Source organism: Schistocerca americana, chromosome 7, assembly GCF_021461395.2.
Source record: "Schistocerca americana isolate TAMUIC-IGC-003095 chromosome 7, iqSchAmer2.1, whole genome shotgun sequence".
Lineage (NCBI taxonomy): Eukaryota > Metazoa > Arthropoda > Insecta > Orthoptera > Acrididae > Schistocerca > Schistocerca americana.
In genome coordinates, this window is record NC_060125.1 from 207,345,985 (window position 1) to 207,362,947 (window position 16,963).

A 16,963-nucleotide genomic window follows, 5' to 3' on the forward strand; every position below is an offset into this window, starting at 1 on the left:
CAGAGCACTTGCCCGCGAAAGGCAAAGGTCCCTAGTTCGAGTCTCGCTCCGGTACACCGTTTTTACCTGCCGGGAAGTTTTACGCTAGCAACAGTCGGCTAAGACAAACCAAAACTAAAGAGATAGGGCGACGACTTTCACAAGGACAACCATACTAGCTAAACAGTAAATTGAGTTCCTAGAGAAACCATTGCACCCCTAATGAAAAGTTTTGATTTCCTGAGTGAAACGATTTCGTATTGGAAAGAAGATAATCACCATGTCAAGTATTTCTTAACTTTCAAGTTTCTGGATGCAAAAGGCGTTCTGACAGTTCTACTATACACCACGTAAAAACCAACGCGACCGATATCCTTCACAATCTTCCTCACTCTGAACTTCAGCTCTGTCTCCAACGATCTTCTCACGGTGGGACGATAAACTGTAACGTACCTTCACATGACAGTTAACATTAGACGATTTACTGGAAAGCGAAAGGATTTTAAGTGGAGCTTAGAACACACAGTAGTAAGACTGTTGATGAAAGTTCTTTGTCCTAAAGAAGGAAGGATCCAGTTCTGTTAATAGAAATTTAGATATTTTTTCTGTGACAAAACGGTTAAAACGTATCCATACCTCCTATAACAACCCTTCTGTCTCAGTTACAGACTCTTACTCACATTTAATTTCTTAGTGTTCGGTTCACACTTTCTGCCAAAAGGCATGGACTACGCTATGGTCTTCTGGAAGCTTCTGCGGATCTTGTTAATAGCAGGGAATGCCTTACTGCGTCCAAGTTCCACCTTATAGAATGTCATTTGAAGTCTGTATGAAAGTTTTCTTACATTTGGCGCAATGTATTGTATGATACGCCCAACGGAAATTAATACTGACACCTGAGAACGATTCCGGCCGAAGTGGCCGCGCGGTTCTGGCGCTGCAGTCTGGAACCGCGAGACCGCTACGGTCGCAGGTTCGAATCCTGCCTCGGGCATGGATGTGTGTGATGTCCTTATGTTAGTTAGGTTTAACTAGTTCTAAGTTCTAGGGGACTAATGACCTCAGCAGTTGAGTCCCATAGTGCTCAGAGCCATTTGAACCATTTGAACTGGAGAACGATGAGTCAGGGAATGGCTTTTGTGAAATGTTTGTCAATCATTCCTCAAGCAGGGCCATTTCCATCAGTGATTACACAGGGGATATAGGAATTCTGCGGTATGTACGTGGGGGAGAGCGAAGAGGGAATTACATTCCACGAAGCAAATATTTATTAGCTAGACTTATCTCCCCTCTTCACTCACTCATCGTCCACCAAAAGCCTTCCTATTACTGTGATATGGTTCCTTAAGAGTAGTAAGCGAGCGAGGTGGCGCAGTGGTTAGCACACTGGACTCGCTTTCGGTAGGACGACGGTTCAAACCCGTTCCCGGCCATCCTGGTTTAGGATTTTTATGTCTTCCCTAAATAGTTCCAGGCAAATGCGGGGATGGTTCGTGCGAAAGGGCACTGCCGATTTCCTTCCCTAATCCTAGCTTGTACTCCGTCTCTAATGACCTCGTTGTCGACGGGACGTAAAACATTAATCTCTTCCTCCTTAAGAGTAGTGGGTTTCCCTTAAGAATTCTGTTATGACAAGATTTACTGTAATCGTCCGGCTATAAATGTGGGTTTCTGATCGCTCTAGCTCATTTGAACTACAGTATATAAAATACTGATTCGCTTACCACGTGAATAATAAAAAGATTTACTTAATTTGATACAATTGTACTTGATAATTTGCAGCTGTTTTTGAGTATTAAAGCCTTACTTCATGTAACGACGTAGGCATCTGCGATTGGTGTCATGATGATTAAAAGTTTTCTGGGTGTTGTACTGCTTTGTTGTACAAAATACTTTAATTATAAACTTAAAACGGACGTTTCGACAGTATTCCAATGGCCTTTCTCAGGACCAGACCCGGTTTTGGTGGAGGAAAGGTTGCTCCGAGTCAATAGTCGTATTTTCCAAATTTTATTGGCCCTAGAATATAATAGGCTATTAATGACGTAGGGAGGAGGGGTAGGGGGGAAGCTATAAACTTCACACGATACCAAAGACTATTAATTCTCTTGGTAGTCAGTTTAAGTAAATGTGGGGATTATCTACTTCGAAAAGCGAAGTGTTTAATGGATCCCGGCCACATTTGATACGAATAAGAAGTGTGCTCTGGAGATCCACTCAGCACGCCCTCATCCGGAACAGTGTCCTCTCTAAAGCCTCTAGTTTCCATCGCTACCCGCTTCTGTCGGGCGCACCTTTACACGGGGCACAGTGGGGGGTGGTGGACCAATCGCAAAAAACAACCAACGAGGTGTCAGACGTTGGCACACTTTGGAGGCCGTTGTTTTGGATCCACACCAATTTGACGGACAAAATTTTGACTCGAGTTAGGTGGAAAATCTCCTCGACTTCACGCGATGGCCTGCTTGATCCAAACTTAAACGTTAAAAAAAAGGCGTGACATCCGTTGTCATTGGTAACATCAGACCACAAGGCCTGTTTCAACAAGATTCAACGGGAACACCACAAACAGAAGTAGAAAGAGTGCCCTGATCATTACTGGTACATGTAAACACCCTGTCACCTAAACATCCACACACTGCATTTCTTCTCATGCTGGTGATTACGGAAAAAGGGTAAACAAATTGTTGAAGAGAAAAAATGATGATCTATAAAAATGGCCTCCTACGCAGTGCTTCTCCAAGCATAGAAACATAATTACAAAAAATATCCGAAGAACACTCTGCTAGTCTAATTCAGCGGAACCAGGTATTACAAATGAGAATGACACCAGAGGAGGCTGAAAGAGGGCAGTTCACAGTGCGCAATTAGATGTAATGGAATACGTTCATTAGACTTCTAATTTCAGTTCCTCACACAGCACATAAACTTGAAAGTGGCTCTCTAAATCGCACTTTTATTTCTCCTCAAATCGTAAAATAATCTTTGCAATATGATACAAGAACATCCAGTGATCGGCTTTGATTAGTCATCAAAAATCTTTCAGTTGTATCATTACAACACCACTGAAGCGTGTTTGCAACTTTAGTGCACTACTCGGGTCATCAGCCAATGAGAAACGCGAGCAGTTGTCGGGGCCACGAGCCCGTGTATATTTGAATGAGTTCAGCATTTCACTTTATGTTCTTCAGTCGACGTTAGGCGAAGCTGGAGATTTAGGGTGAGAGCTTTCCAAATACTTTGTCATGGTGGTTAATAGTCAACGTGCAGGTAATTTCATTCGTTTGGTAAAGACATTCGCGTGGTTATTTGGCAGTCATTCCCAGCACATAACTTGCAGTGAGTTGTAACATAAAGAGATATTCATGCACGTGGCATCACAAAGGCTCCGGTCGCTTGTTTTTCGTAAGCTGGACGCTGATTTACGGTGTCGAACAATATTTATTTAGTCCGTTACATTATGTATTCTATCTTACCACCCTCTCTTGCGTTATGAATAGTTTATTGTCCTTCTGGAAGATGTAGCAAGGAAATACGTAATTCATTTCTTTTACTAGCACTTGAATTCATATTACTTGTATTAAGAATTAATATCGTTTTTGTTACCTGTTTGCACAGCTTGAGAACAATATAGTAACTACAATAAGTACTCATGTTAATTAATTTGCTCTTCCTATGCTATTCACTTATTCTTGAACATAAGATAGCTACATGCTAGTGTACCGCCATCTTGTCGACGTCTGTTGCTGAAATTTTTGTCTCAGCAATGAGTAATCAAATAAATCAGGCATACACAGGTATATCAGTCCATTAATAGCAAATACCCCGTTCTGTCCATGAATAATGTACAGGTCCCTCATGGAACGTTTTCGACACTCTTCCGGAAGGTAGTTTGCTATATTAAAATAGGCTTCTTACACTTTCAATAGTATGTGCAGAGTTTGCTTTTGAATTAAAGTTCCATAAACACAGTCACGAGGACACATAATCATAGCATTCGGAAATTTGTGGTAAGTACCTATGGGACCAAACTACTGAGGTCATCGATCCCTAAGCTTACACACTAATAAATCTAACTTAAACTAACTTATGCTAAGGACAACACGCACACTCATGCCCGAGGGACTACTCGAACCTCCGACGGGAGGAGCCGCCCGAACCGTGACAAATCGCCCCAGACCGCGTGGCTACCTCGCGCGGAATCATAGGATTACTTTTGGCTGTAAGCAATATCTGATCTGCCAGGATAGTAATGAGCTTTACTGGACAATGTGTTTCACATTACATCCTGTTAACGCAAAGCTTAAAAATGTATAACATATTTTGTGATGATGCAATCAAATCAATGCCACGTATGGAAAACCGCTGTAGCTCAACTTGGGTATATTTAACAGTGATATCAGTAAGCAAGAGCATTCATTAAGTATAGTCCTGCGCTGGTCGCAGCTTCAGCATATCGGTCTACCATACGCCTGGGATTCAGGGCAATAGTAATAAAGGGTGGCACCGCCGCTGGATAATCAGTGAAATGTAACCGAAGCTGTTTCGTCGCCTGCAGTTCGCCAGCGCTGACAGCGCTGTTCGTCATAGCTCATTTAGAATCGGAGTAATCACAGAGCTACCGACTGCCGTATCGGAAAACGCTTAATAACATTAGCACCAGCTCTGATTGATGAAGTGATAAAAATTATTAGCCCAGCCTATTTCGATTTCATTTTATTTCTCTGTTTTGTGATTAATTACTGCAGTGTTAACGTCAGAGAACCGTCCGTGTGGACACTACCGTCGGACAAAATTGCTCTTCACTGCAGGCGAGAGAGAGATCCGCAAAGTTATTTAAACGTTATGCAATAATTTCACGAGTGCGATTGTGCACAGGTCCTATTAAAGCAACCGCTATGGTCTCAATTAGTTCCCGCGAAACATAATTGGCGACAGTTTGTGGAATTTGTGGTGCACAGAACTATAGCAACCACGAGACGATTATTAGCAACGAACACCTCAGCACAAGACGAAGTACGCTAGAAAACGTATTTTATGTGGCGATCTTGAAGCTGTACACGATTTAATTAGTTGGAAAATCAACAATGCCATCGGGTCTGGATTACGGTACAAGTGATCCGATTTCTCAAAGTAAACAAGTGCAACGCGATTTGAGTTCACAGTGAACTGGGCAATCATTACGAGGCCATCAGCATTTACTGAAGCAGAAGAGTCATTTACTGAAGCAGAAGAGTGTTGAAAGAGAGCCGAGTCGTGAGGAGATAGGCATTTCAGAGGCCATTGGGAGGTCAGCTTTCAGGCAGAAAATCTTGCTGAAAATGAGAAACAAAGAAAAATTTTCACATTGCAGTAACTCAACTTCGTATAGAAATACTGCGATTTCGCGAACAACACTGTTTGCAATGCATATTTGTAAGCTGAGTTATTTAGTCAGTGGCCTAAATAGGTGCAAAACATAGTCTACTGATCTTCATTGTCATCGGCGCCAAAAGAAAGTTTCATACGTCAGTTGTTTGAAACTCACGGAGAACGGGAAATCATGGTTCAAATGGCTCTGAGCACTATGGGACTTAACTTCTGAGGTCATCAGTCCCCTAGAACTTAGAACTACTTAAACCTAACTAACCTAAAGACATCATACACATCCATGCCCGAGGTTCGTTTCGAACCTGCGACCATAGCGGTCGCGCGGTTCCAGACTGTAGTGCCTAGAACCGCTGGGCCACCCCGGCCGGCAGCACATCCTGCAGAGGACGTTGAGTTTCACGGGAAATGTGTAAGCATCGTTGATGCGAGCTCGCAGTTCTGGCACGTTTCTTGGTAGAGGAGGTTTAAACACTGAATCTTTCACATATCTCCACAGAAAGAAATCGCATGGGGTTAAGTCGGCAGAGCGTGGAGGCCATGACATGAATTGCTGATCATGATCTCCACCACGAGGATCCATCGGTTTTCCAATCTCCTGTTTAAGAAATGCCGAACATCATGATGGAAGTGCGGTGGACCACCATCCTGTTGAAAGATGAAGTCGGCGCTGTCGGTCTCCAGTTGTGGCATGAGCCAATTTTCCAGCATGTCCAGATACACGTGTCCTGTAACGTTTTTTTCGCAGAAGAAAAAGGGGCCGTAAACTTTAAACCGTGAGATTGCACAAAACACTTTAACTTTTGCTGAATTGCGAATTTGCTGCACGAATGCGTGAGGATGCTCTACCGCCCAGATTCGCACATTGTGTCTGTTCACTTCACCATTAAGAAAAAATGTTGCTTCATAACTGAAAACAAGTTTCGCACTGAACGCATCCTGTTCCATGAGCTGTTGCAATCGCGCCGAAAATTCAAAGCGTTTGACTTTGTCATCGGGTGCCAGGGCTTGTAGCAATTGTAAACGGTAAGGCTTCTGCTTTAGCCTTTTCCGTAAGATTTTCCAAACCGTCGGCTGTGGTACGTTTAGCTCCCTGCTTGCTTTATTCGTCGACTTCCGCGGGCTACGCGTGAAACTTGCCCGCACGCGTTCAACCGTTTCTTCGCTCACTGCAGGCTGACCCGTTGATTTCCCCTTACAGAGGCATCCAGAAACTTTAACCTGCGCGTACCATCGCCGAATGGAGTTAGCAGTTGGTGGATCTTTGTTGAACTTCGTCCTGAAGTGTCGTAGCACTGTTATGACTGACTGATGTGAGTGTATTTCAAGCACGACATACGCTTTCGCGGCTGCTGTCGCCATTTTGTCTCACTGCGCTCTCGAGCGCTCTGGCGGCATAAACTTGAAGTGCGGCTTCAGCCGAACAAAACTTCATGAGTTTTTCTACGTATCTGTAGTGTGTCGTGACCATATGTCAATGAATGGAGCTACAGTGAATTTATGAAATCGCTTCAATCATTTGTAATAGCCCTCCATATGAAATAAAATGGCTGCAGCTTCTGAAAGGTTTATGTTAGGACGTACAAACTGCACGGTTGGCGGTGGTGTACGATGGGAACTACTTTGGGGATGCTTACGCTCGTTGTTCTTGTCGGCCACTTTTATTTAGATGGGTTCGCCAATAAGCAAAACTGGCGTATTTGGGAGACTGAGAATCCGTATTTCACGATCGAATAGTCTTTTCACACTCAACGGGTGACTTGTGTGGTGGGCAGTGTCAAGTCACAGAATAATCGGTGCGATATTCCTTGATGACATGGTTAATACCGAATGGTACGTGAAGGTTTTGGAAGATAATTTCAACCCCATTGTCCAAAGTGACCCTGATTTCGGCAAGATGTGGTTCACGCAAGAGCAGGAGGGTGTTTCGTGTCCTGGAGGAGCGCTTTGGGAACTGTTTTCATGCTATAGGGTACCCAGAGGCCACTGCCATGGGCGTCGATTTTTCACCATATTCTCCGAATCTGATCACATGAGACTCCCTTGCGTAGGGCTATATTAAAGACAAGGTGTACAGCAGTAACCCCAAAACCATTGCTGAGCTGAAAATGGCCATTCAGGAGGTTATCGACAGCATCGAGTTCCGACATTTCAGCGGGTCATGCAGAATTTCGTTATTCGTCTACATCATCGACAAGGATGGCAGGCACATCGAACATTTCATAACCTAACTCCGAATGTCTGTAGTGACGTTAGTGACGTTTACGTGCTGAATAAAGTGTGTGCACGCCCTAGTTTGTAACTAATTTACTTTTTTTTATATAATTCAATCATTGTCACCCTGTATGTCTGAGAGAACAGACACCAGACACACATGATCCCTGGTCGTTTATATACACATTGCTAGAAAAATACCGACGGCAGCTGCATAAGGGCTCTGAAATATGTTAATGACGACAAATGAAAGTGAATGCTGGACAGAGTCTGTTACCCAGATTTCTCGCTTTACGCGACTGGTCATAGTAAGCTACAAAACCAGTGTGCAACGAGTTGGGAATTTGGGACGGCCCCAAGCCGTGCTCAGATAGCGAAAGATGTTAAGGTAACTGCACGCGGTAAGTGGGATATCCGGGTTTGAGTCCCGGTGCGGCATAAATTTTCCACTTGGCATTGAGGCATTTCTGTGGCCTGATGCGCTTGGCGTTGGTATTTCCCTTTCATCGAGTGTGTATACGGCGCGTGTTGACGGCATCTCATCATATCTTAACTGTGGATGCTCTTTAGGCCCGACGTCTTGCGGGTAACATGCTAAATGCTGCGACTAGTGAGTATCTTGGACTTCGGAGCCCTACCGAAGTAGTATGTGGCGAGATGGGAATTTAGGTTGGACGAGAAGCACGTTCGGATAGCCAAAGCGGGAAATCCAGGCTCGAGACTCGGTCCAGCATACATTTTCACTTGTTGTCATTAAATTATTTCAGAGCCATCCTGCGGTTGCCGTCGGTTTATTTCTTTCATTATGCATACAAATGGCCACGGGATAATTAATGTGTGGTGTCTGTCCTTTCAGACATAACAGGAAGAACAGACATATACGTATAGTCCACACGTATTATAAAGTAACTGGTACACCAGCCTAATGTCGCGCATGGATCCCGCGAGCACGCAGAAGTGCCGCAATACGACGTGGTATGGACTCGACTAACGTTTGAAGTAGTACGGGAGGCAACTGACACCATGAATTCTGCAGAACTGTCCATAAATCAAAAAGAATACGAGGAGGTGGAGATCCCTTCTGAACACTCGTTGCAAGGCATCCCAGACATGCTCAATGATATTCATGTCTGGGGAGTTTGGTGGCCAGTGGACGTGTTTAAACCCAGAAGAGTGTTCCTTGAGCCACTCTGCAGCAATTCTGGGCGTGTGGGGAGTCGCATAGTCCTGCCTGAATTGCCCAAGTCCATCGGGATGCACAATGGACATGAATAGATGTAGGTGATCAGGCAGGATACTTACGTACGTGTCACATTTCAGATCCGTATCTAGACGTATCAGTGGGCCCATGTCCCTCCACCTGCACCGACCCACACCATTACAGAGCCTCCACCAGCTTGAACAATCCCACGCTGACACGCAGGGTCCATGGATTCATAAGGCTGTCTCCATATCCATACACGTCCGTCAGCTCGATAAAATTTGAAACGAGACTCGTCCGACCAGACATGTTTCCAGTCATCAACAGTCCAATGTCGGTGTTGACGGGCCGAGGCAAGGCGTAAGGCTTTCTGCAGTCATCTAGCGAAAACGAGCGGGCCTTTGGCTCCGAGAGGTCATATCGATGATGTTTCGTAGAATGGTTCATTCGCTGACACTTGTTGGTGGCCCAACATTGAAATTTGCAGCAATTTGTGGAAGGGTTGCACTTCCATCACGCTGAACGATTCTCTTCAGTAGCCGTTGGTCCCGCTCTTGCAGGATCTCTTTCCGGCCGCAGTGAAGTCGGAGATTTGGTGTTTTACCAGATTCCTGAGATTCACGGTATACTAGTGAAATGATCGTAAGGGAAAATCATCACATCTTAGCTACATCGGATGCTGTTTCCCAACACTCGTGCGCCGACTATAACACCACGTTCAAACTCACTTAAATCTTGATAAACTGCCATTGTAGCAGCAGTAAACGGTCTGTCAACTGCGCCAGACATTTTGCCAACAGCAGTGCCGTATTCCGCCTATTTACGTATCTTTGTATCCGGATACGAATGCCTATACCAGTTTCCTTGTTACTTCAGTGTATATGTATGCATGTATTCATGAATGTATGTGTGTATATACAGTATCTTCTGCATCTCCTCAACCACTTGACTGATCTCAATCGCGCTTGCTACACATATCACTCACTGTTTCAAAATCGTCGTGGTGGGGCTACACCTCTCAAAGGTGTAGGGGTGGAAGTGGGGATGAAGAGAGCAGAATAACCAACGACGCGATGATATCGTTACTTTAGTCATCGAGTATTTGAAAATGAGAGCACTTAGAGACGTCATACAAACTTTACATTTAATTTCAACTCTTTACGAAACTTTTTCTCCCTGACGACCCCCACAAAACTGTAAAAGGAAAAAGGTTTCCGCTTATTACATTTTCGTCGTTCATAGTGTAAATACGCTGCATGAAGCATGCCGTTCAAATTTATTGCTTCTTTAGTGGAAACTGTACTTGCAATACATTTCGCAGATAGAATCTACATATGTTGCTGAATATACCTACAGAAATACATTATTTCAAGACACATAATGAAGGAGATATGACGTCAAATACCGTGATGCGTGAAAAACTCCTGCATCATATAGACGTATACCACCGGACGTAAATGCAAATTGCATCGTTTTACAGCACATAGTTCAGGAGATACGTCGCCATAAACATTGAGCTGCGTAAAATGAAACTACAGGACAAATTTTGCTAGCAATACAAGTGAAATATGTGTACAAAATCGTATTAGTTGTGTAGTATGTATGTTACATATATTTTATAAGTGCGTACATGGGCAAATCGACAGGAAAAAGCTCATCCTACACTTCTACATTTATACCAAATGTGGCACATATATTAATTGCAATCTGCAAAGTGAGAACCACCAGCCTCGTATCGGGGTGGGCGTGATGATTGGAGAAAGGAGAGAGGAAGGTTAGAGAAGGAGATGGACAAACACAGTGGGAGGAACACATAGGAATAGAGAGAGGAGAGCAGGAGATGAACAGACAGGGGAGATGGAGGAATTTGACAAAGAAAGCGAAGAGGAAGTGATGGACTAAGAAGGTGAGAAGAGGACATGGACATAGAAAGGAAAGAGGCGGAGATGAACAGGGAGAGAGTGGAAAGAGGCGGACAGAGAGAGGGGGAGGAGAAGATGGACAAAAAGATGGGGAGAAGGAGATGTAATTAGAGGCGAGACATGGACAGAGCCGGAAGGAGCTGATGGATAGAGGGGAAAGGAGCAGAGTGACAGAGAGAGGAGGGGTGGAGGAGATGCACAAAGAAATGAGCATGAGGAGATGGACTGAGAGTGGGAGGTAAAGTAGGTGGACAGAGAACGGATGGGGAGAATATGGACAGAGTGAAGATAGATATGGACACAGAGAGAGGGAGGAAGAAGGAGATAGATTAATAGAAAAATGGAGTAAATATGTACCTCGGAACCGCTGGATACTCAGCTAGAGCTACATGTGCCTTGACAACATTTCGCCAGCCGAAGTGGCCGTGCGGTTAAAGGCGCTGCAGTCTGGAACCGCAAGACCGCTACGGTCGCAGGTTCGAATCCTGCCTCGGGCATGGATGTTTGTGATGTCCTTAGGTTAGTTAGGTTTAACTAGTTCTAAGTTCTAGGGGACTAATGACCTCAGAAGTTGAGTCCCATAGTGCTCAGAGCCATTTTTTTTGACAACATTTCATTTTACCTTCAGTGTGAATGCACCACAGATCCAATCGCTTGCGAGAATCGCGCTAAGTGCTGCGCGCATTGAGAATTGTAGATAGTGAAGTAGTGTGCGACAAGATAGAAATTAAAGTAGGGTGTTAAGCGTGCTCGAGTGGCCGAAGTAATTAAAGTGACCACCCACACAAAATGGAATATACGGGTTCCAGTTCCAGTCCGGCGCAAATTTTCACTTACCGCCACCGAATTATTCGAATACCCTCATGTGTTTGATGCCGGTATTTCTCTTTCATCTTGTTGATATACGGCCTCAGAATCATGATTGTGTCTGTCTTTTCGAATATGTGCGAAAGAACAGACTCCAAATGTATAACAGTCACACTCGTAACTGAGGCACGCTAAAATTACAACTGTCTCCATTCCCTACAGTATTAAGTCCGACAGAAAGGTATCTACTCTAGTAGTACCTCTAAGAAAAAACCTGTCTCACCGTATTGGAGTTTTATAGTTTCCCACAGTTGAGCTTATAACGCCAAAATTAAAATCACTCTCACGATAAACCATGCCAATACTATAAAATACCGTCTCTAGCAATGATTAAGGCCGTAGTTTGGCAAGGGAGAAAGTCTACAAATATCTGCGGGTACGCCATATCAAGATTAAGCCAATCTTCGACGATTATATCCGTTGTGGCGTCCAAATTTCGGTGTTGATGACTGCTGCATTTAGCCGATGTTCGGTTCAGTTCCGGACATATTCTTTGGAATTAAAATAGAGCGATGTAGCGGACCAGTAAAATTGTTAGTGTGTGCACGGATGTATGTGTGCAGCCTCGATAATACGGCTGTTGTCATTACGGAAGGCTGGAGTATCCACAGTAAGAAGATGTAGAACAGAGTGCGAAAGCTGATAACAGAAATTGTTGTAATAAACATCCTCGTTTATGCTCACGTTAGCCTGAATGAGTGGACCCAAGTCATGGCAAATAAAAAAACACCAAAACATCACACAATCACTTTCAGCCTAAAGTAGATTCCCCACACACTGCGCGCAAAACGCTTTATTTAGTGGTCGGTGCACTCGAAGCCTTGCGCACTTCGACAGAGACAAAAACGGAACTCGGTGGACCACACTACACGTCCTCATCCAACTCCCCTTAGAGTCAAAATAGGAAGTAAAAAACGACGCGCCGCATAGAAATTATCCGAATGGGATGGAAATCGGTAAATGTGATATACATCTAACGACGAACAAAAGTTTACAGTTTCAGAAAAATTAGATAATTTACTGAAGCGAAAGAGCTTCACAAATTGCGCAAGTTAATACGCGTTGGTCCACCTCTGCCCTTTACACAGAACAAAATCACGCCATGTGTGGACGGGTACCATCTCGCTGAAATGTATGCTTGGGATGACTTGTCATGAAGGGAAGTAAAACGGGGCTAGAATATCGTCGACGTGCCTCCGTGCTACACGGGTGCGGCGGATGATAACCAAAGAGGTGCTGCTATGAAATATAGTGGCATCCGAGACCATCACTTCTGGTTGTTGCGCCGTATGGCGGGCAATAGTCAGGACGGTACCCCACCACTGTCTGGGGCGCCTTTACACACATCTTCGTCCTGGAATCTCGTTGACTGGAGGACAGTTGTCTTCATTGATGAGCATCGTTTCGAACTGAGCTATGATCAGCGGTGACTTGTCTGAAGATGCCCCAGACAGCACTGGAATACCAACTTGACTTTCACCCGCCACACGGCCCCACAGCCAAGAGCGATGGTATGGCTTGTCATATCATTTCATAGGAGGACCCCTTAGGTTGTCGTCCGCGGCACCTTTACACTACAGCGCTAAGTCTGCCATGTTCTACGGCCTATTTTTTTGCCCTTCATGACAAGCCATCGTGGGCGTATATTTAAGCAAGATAATGAGCGTCTCCGTGCATGTCAAACCCCTGTCTCGGCCAACAAGGTCGGCAGACTTCTCCCCAATTGAGAACGTTTGGTGGATCATGGGCAGGCGTCTCCAACCAGTTTGGGTTTCTGACAATCTAACGTACCACTTGGACAGAGATTCGCGTGATATTACAGAAGGACATCCATTAACTCTACAAATCAATGCCACGCCGAATAACTGCTTGCATAAGGGCCAGGGGTGGACCAACGCGTTTTTGATTTACTCAGTTGGACAAGCTCTTTCTCTTGAATCAATCAGCCTATTTTTTGAAAGCTTAATAATTTGTTTGCCTGTATGTGTATATCACATGTACCGATATCCGTCCAGTTCGAATAGTTCAATTGCAGTGAACTTTTTTAAGGAAAAAAAGAGTGTATTATCTAGTTTCTGTGTTGTTGCACCCACTGAAGACGTACAGCTTTATGTGCTGCTGCATGTGATGGGCTTTTGTAACATAACTAAAACCAGTTGTCCATTACACGCAGTTCCCTTCTTGACGTTCGCTTGGACAGTTATTCTTTATTTGGTCTTGTTGTTGGCGTACACGTTGATGCCCCTACTAGTCCTCAAACTGATTCTGGATTAATGTTGCAAAACACTATCCACTAGTCCTCAAACTGATTCTGGATTAATGTTGCAAAACACTATCTTCGCGTAGACTATCCCCCAATTAAAAAAATGCCGCACTATGCAGTACCACTATTTCACTTTCATCGTCACTGTCAACCGTTACTACCTTCTGACCACATGTTCACTCATCCAGGCGGTGGTATAGCACACAACTAGTAATGTTAGCAACTCGTAGACTACATGATTCTCTTCTTACTACAAGCAGTTACAGAGGAAAGCCACACACGATAGTCTGGTTTAGGACGAAAACTGACTCGAAGTAATGAAGTGCAGAAAACAAACCCCAATTAACAAAGAATCTAATTTTAACATTAACGAAAATGTTATTCCCTGACTATTACGATAAAAAATCATAAATAACTTATAGACAGCGGAGCACAGAAGAAGAATCAGCTACGCCGGCTAATACCAAAGCTAGGGAAAGCGGACAAAGTGAACTACTCAACACAGAAAACTGGAGGTGATTGCTAGGAAGCAAATGGGCTACTTGTAACATTCCCCAGAGGTGGTTCAATTTATCTCCTGAGGTAAATGGATGCAAACGAAAGTTGTAAGTCAGTTGCAGTTTTCCACTTTGTCTTGGATCTCATCCTTGTCCAGCCGAAATTGAGTTCCGTCTTTGAGATATCTACTTTGACGATGCGTTGAATTTGTAAGTGGGCCGCATCTGTTTTGGCAGCGCTGTGAAGCGCTTTGCATTGGATCTCTGACTGCGCTTTCTTTGTAAGAGACTCTGTGGCTGGTCGGACTCGTAGTTGGAAGTTAATCGCCAGTAGTGTTGTGCAGTTGGAAGTTAGTCGCCAGCAGTGATGGAAGTATTGTTAGGCAGTTGGAGGTGAACAGCCAGCAGTGATGGATGTTAAATGTTACAAGTTAGAATTGATGGAGGGTAGAGGTCTGAAGTGTTAGTGTAGGCTAACGATCTGGAAGTATCCGGCTCGGAGATTGAAAATTATTCATGATTATATATCTATGTACTGAATGCTAATGACGATTTATATTCTTGTTTGAACTGGAGGTCACATTATTAAGGTAAATAATACATTATTTGGTTTGCAACAAAATCTTTCCTTTGCTAACTGCATGCCTATTAGTAGGTAGTGGCTTTAGCAGTTAGAATATTTTATTTAGTTGTCAATATTGACTCTCGGTGTGTTGCAGTAGTTCGCGCAATGAAGATTTTTGTGAGGTAAGTGCCTAATGAAATGTGTAGGTTATTGTCAGGGTTGCTTCTTATTCAGGGCCATTCTTTCGTATTAATTATTTGAAGTCGGCTTGTAATTTTTTTTTTTTTGAGCAGTCAGACTGCTTTGCGCTAGAATTTTGTGGGTCAGTGTTGACATGATAAGGAAAACTAAAGAGAAAGTCGGCTCAGTACGTTCAGTTTTACTCTGCTGTTTCAGAGTCAAATAACGTAGAAGTTTCATCTTCTCAGTCATTCAGCAATTTAAAAACAGACACACTCATTTAAAATAAAGAAGTTTCAAATTATGACGTCTCTTCAGTTCTACGCAAGTGCGTGATTAAGTGGGTTGCAAGGTAGGTGGATGCAAACGAATGTTGCAAGTCAGTTTCAGTTTTCCACTTTGGCTTCGATCTCATCCTTGTCCAGCTGGGATTGGGTTCCGTCCCTGAGATCTCGACTTTGACGATACGTTGATCTTTGACGTCTCTTCAGTGCTATGCAAGTGCGTGATAAAGTGAGTTGCAGTTTTCTACTTTCCTGCGATCTCATCCTTGTGCAGCTGAGAATGGGTCCCGTCTGTGGGATCTGGGCATTGGCGATGCGTCGAGCTCTGGGCTCTCTTCAGTTCTACACAAGTGCGTGACTAGCGTGCGCGCTCCCATAAATATATTTCTGTATTTCCTTTTATTTATGTCTTCCATTTTACCGTATGCGAGTAAGCTCTTTAAGCACGAATATTGCCATGCGCGGATTTGTACTCTAGAGCGGACAGGAGCTGAGCCATTGTCCTGTGGGCGGCGTTAAGTCGACACAAGTGGAGCGCACGCGGGAGGGCTGTTCCCGGCTTGTTCATCCTGCCAGAGAGCCAGCCAGCAGCCAGAGTCGCTGTCTCTCCCGGCAGCTCCCCAGGGAGTGAGCCCTTTTTTCCGGCGCGTCGCGCACTTCTGAAGTCACAAAAAGTTGGGAGCGGCGTCTGTCAGCACTTGGAAGTGTTCCAGGGCATGAGAGATCATCAAGTTTTTATTACGCTGCACACAATAATACACCGACGACCAACTGAGCAGAGAAGGCACGTGGCAGCAGACACTATGCCACCGGCGCGTGTGCGGCGCAGGTAAACGAAACTGGCAGTCAGAAGTCTCTTGCTTATAACCGAACAAATTCTTTGTGATATTCGCAGATTTTCTGAGCTACATCTACGTCTACATCTACATGATTACTTTGCAATTCACATTTAAGTGCTTGGCAGAGAGTTCATCGAACTACAATCATACTATCTCCCTACCATTCCACTCCCGAACAGCGCGCGGGAAAAACGAACACCTAAACCTTTCTGTTCGAGCTCTGGTTTCTCTTATTTTATTTTGATGATCATTCCTACGTATGTAGGTTGGGCTCAACAAAATATTTTCGCATTCGGAAGAGAAAGTTGCTGACTGAAATTTCGCAAATAGATCTCGCCGCGACGAAAAACGTCTTTGCTTTAATGACTTCCATCTCAACTCGCGTATCATATCTGCTACACTCTCCTCCCTATTACGTGATGATATAAAACGAGCTGCCCTTTTTTGCACCCTTTCGATGTCCTCCGTCAATCCCACCTGGTAAGGATCCCACACCGCGCAGCAATATTCTAACAGAGGACGAACGAGTGTAGTGTAAGCTGTCTCTTTAGTGGACTTGTTGCATCTTCTAAGTGTCCTGCCAATGAAACACAACCTTTGGCTCGCCTTCCCCACAATATTATCTATGTGGTCTTCCCAACTGAAGTTGTTCGTAATTTTTACACCCAGGTACTTAGTTGAATTGACAGCCTTGAGAATTGTACTATTTATCGAGTAATCGAATTCCAACGGATTTCTTTTGGAAGTCATGTGGATCACCTCACACTTTTCGTTATTTAGCATCA